Below are 3,692 nucleotides of genomic sequence, written 5' to 3'. Positions count from 1 at the left end.
CTCTGATGAGGGGCTCTCCAAGGTGCTGAAGATGTCCCGGGGTTTCGGCACCAGTTGTTCCGCGCTATTTGTTCCGCCAGCAGGAAAGACGCGGCACACATAGGATCCTTCTACAGTACAAGCTTTAATGCATCACAAGCTTCAGTTGAGGAGGAGGAGAGCCCCGACTATCTCAAAACCCTTCCCTTATATAGAGCTGTATGCCCGCCTCAGACGTGGCGACTCATAATAGGCTGTGTGACGATCAGGCCATTTGACGTGACCAAAGGCACTCATTGGGATTTACAGGCACACGCGCACAAAGCGTTCTTATGCCAACGACAAGGCATTCTTATACCAACGGCAAGCCAAATGTCATCGCCATTTTGTAATGGCGATGTGCTTATGAAGTGGCTTCCCACAGGGTGTGTGTTCCATTTCATGGAGTGGATATCAAATCACATAAGATATTGGTTGGTTATTCCCACAAGCTTTATGTCACTATCACACTAACATATTTTGCAGACAAGCCACTTTTATAGATGAACAGATTTATATCTGGGTTGGTTTTTATCTTTCTCATTTGGACTATCTTCTAGTATCATAAAAACTAGTCAATGGGGTGATGGTTCTAGGTAGGAACAAGCTCATGTTCTCCGGAGTCAATGAGCTTTATAGTTGTTTTCAGTTCCTTTTTGGAGAGACACCCTCAGTTTTTGGAGCATCACCAATAATCTGGGTTGTTTCACAGTTTCCATGGGACCCTGTGGTAGTGGACCATTGGACAGAGCCTAGAAGGAATGCAAATGGAACCCATCTGGTAAGTAAATCCATTAGATGTAACTCCTCTCTGTTATTGGAAACTTTGTGGTAACCAGAGTTGTTCACTTAGGAATGTGTCTCCCTACTACTTGACAATTCATGTCGGTTGCTTTCTTAAATGTACATATAATAGTAAACTTCTACTGTTGATATTCATGCCACTCAAGTGACAGAAAAGACTTTCCCTTCAGTGGGTTCATTTGTATACTTTGCATACTTCTAAAGGTAGGAAAGTGGCCAGGAACCCTGCCTGAGGAGCTCCTGCAGTCAGACCCCTCCCCTAGATCTTCTTGTGTCAAAGGTCAACTCTAGTCATCAGCAGTGCCCTTCCCAGCGTATGCAAATTTTAGGTGATAAGTCTGAAAAAAACTACCAACCCTTAGTAGAAAAACTCAGCAGTCCCTGAACTTCCCACAGAAACGCAGCCATTTTGGGGCACAAAACTCCAGGAATCCTTGAACAGGATACCCCACCAATCCCTGAGCACCCTAAGCTCAGGACCTGAAATCCCACCAATCCTTTCCTCATCCTGGAAATCTTCACCCAGAAAGCTCCATCATGCAAGACACTTATATAAGCACTGCACGTTGTCCAGTTCCATGTTGTCTGCTCCCTCCTGCCTGGTGTGAGTGTCTCACTGGAAGAAAACAAAACAAAACAAAAACAATGAAGAGAAGGGAAGAAGGGAAGAGAAGATGTGAGGCTGAGGTGCTGGGGATCCCCTCACCTGGGAGCTGCAATGCTTTGCTGAGAAAGCTCCTCTTAGTGCTGTGTTGTTGCTGGGCTCCTGTGTCTCAGGATGACCATCTATGAGCTGTATGGTTGCTGAGTCTCCCATGTCTTGGGATACACTTCTTATCTGAGCAGAAAGGCCAACATCTAATATATTAGGTTTCTATATGACCCCCAAAATGGCTCCTAATATTGAATGTCTGTCCCCAATGTTGTCCTCTTGCCCTATGTTTCCTTCCTGATAATCTCCTGAATAGCACTGAGAGATAATATAATCCCTGCCAGGATGATTTGGTTTTGTTTGCAATTTTTTTTCCCTCTTATCTCATATCAAGTCTTTGGCACTGAACATTTTAAAATATAATGTCATTGTGTATCTGCTGGCGTGTGATCTAACATTTTGTGGCCACTTTATCAATCTTTTCTATAGGGTTGCAATTTGAAGCTGTTTGTATGTGACTCCATGGTGATGTTTATCTTATATATGAATTCTACAGTCAGTGGGCCTGTATACTGTCCTTGTGTTTGCTATTCACATTAACTGTGAGAATCTAGTAAGTCTATCAGTTTTAAACAAAAACTGGAATTGGAAGAGACAAGGAGGCACATTTTGTAGTCATTAAAAAAAAATTCCACTGAAAGAATGTTATATTTCTAAACATTTATAGACCAAATAAAGGATCATCAGTTCATAAAGCAATATTAATTCTAAAATTACAGGGTGTTCTTGAGATAATGTTAGTGAGGGATTTCAATAGTCTACTCTTACCAAGAGAGGGGTCATCCAGAGAAAAAGTAGAGAGACTTGGAAGCTAAATGACATCATAAACCAAATCAATATAATAAATGCTATTGAACATTCCACTCAAGTGTGGGAGAATACACATTCTTCTCAGCAGCCCAAAGAACTTTCAACAAAATTGACCACATATCAGCACAAATGCAAGTCTCAACTAATTTAGGGAATTAATTTTGAGATTGATCCATTTGAATGTTATTTTAAGCTATCCACATTTTTAGTGACTTTCCCATCTTTCTGTAGAGGTGTTCCCCTGTTGTTGAGTTTCTTTAGAGTAAAGAATGTTTGTGACGTTGGGTTTTCTTAGGGTTTAATATAAATATATTCTCATTCTTACAGCTGAAGAATTTTCTAGAAATGTGCAATTTTTCACATTAATCCTCAAGGCACTCCCACTGAGTTACAGGTCCCATGGTTGCTGAAAAATTCACAGTATTAGAACTGTTCCCATTTCGATGTAGATATTTCTGGCCTTTTTTCCATATTTTATCTCTAATTTCTCGGTATGACCATGATATAATTTATTCTTACATATTAATTTTGTAGTTATTGGTTTTTTTTTTGAGTGTATAGACTCATGCTTGTTTTCTAAACTTGGGCATATTTGACTGCTGTTTTCCCATTTTTCCTGTATTCTGTTTTATATCTTCAGAGTTTGTGGAGAGCACTTGTCTGCACATTAACAATTCTGATGCCACAAATACATAAGCTTTGTTCTTCAATGTCTCCATGATTTCATTCCCCTTTTCCAATTAAATCCTTTTTAGTCTTTTATATTCAAATTTCCTGAACTTTCTCCATTTCCATTATATAACAATCATGTCTATTTTGTTAATCTCATTCAGTATATTTTACTTAATGTTCAGTATTTATTACATTTCATTTGTCAATTTTCTCATTTAATTGGCTATCTTATGAGGATAAGTTGGCATTTATTAAGGGAAAGACTGTTATGTATGTAACAACACAATTACTAAGAGAGTCAGAAACAGAACATGAGAGAATGAAGAAGGACAGCACTGAGGGAGAGGGCAAACTTCTTAGAGAATTATATTTTTATTTCTTTTTACTTTCTAATATACTGCTAAGATTTTGTATTGTTTATATATCTCAGCCATATTTTCCTTTGTGTTATTTAATTTTAAATTTTTTGAGAAGATTTGTTCTAAAACTCTCAGCAAAGAAACAATATCTCCTTAATTTAAAATGCACGCACATACACACACACACGCACACACACACACACACACATACACACACACACATACACACACACACAAACCCATACCCACACCCACACCCCCACACACACACATGCTCACACACACACGCTCACACACACACACTCACACACACACAC

General features: G+C 39.1%; 1 long non-coding RNA gene across 1 annotated transcript; it reads right to left on the bottom strand.

Annotated features, from left to right (window-relative positions):
* Positions 1–518: 518 nt before the first annotated feature.
* Positions 519–2,339, bottom strand: LOC116094416. Its single transcript, XR_004120103.1, has 4 exons — positions 2,303–2,339; positions 1,529–1,660; positions 1,303–1,438; positions 519–770 (listed from the first exon to the last, which is right to left on the bottom strand). It is a non-coding gene; the product is annotated as an uncharacterized LOC116094416 (long non-coding RNA).
* Between the last annotated feature and the right edge of the window lie 1,353 nt (positions 2,340–3,692).

Source organism: Mastomys coucha, unplaced genomic scaffold (genome assembly GCF_008632895.1).
Source record: "Mastomys coucha isolate ucsf_1 unplaced genomic scaffold, UCSF_Mcou_1 pScaffold16, whole genome shotgun sequence".
NCBI classification, from domain to species: Eukaryota; Metazoa; Chordata; class Mammalia; order Rodentia; family Muridae; genus Mastomys; species Mastomys coucha.
This window is presented reverse-complemented; position numbering and strand designations above follow the sequence as displayed.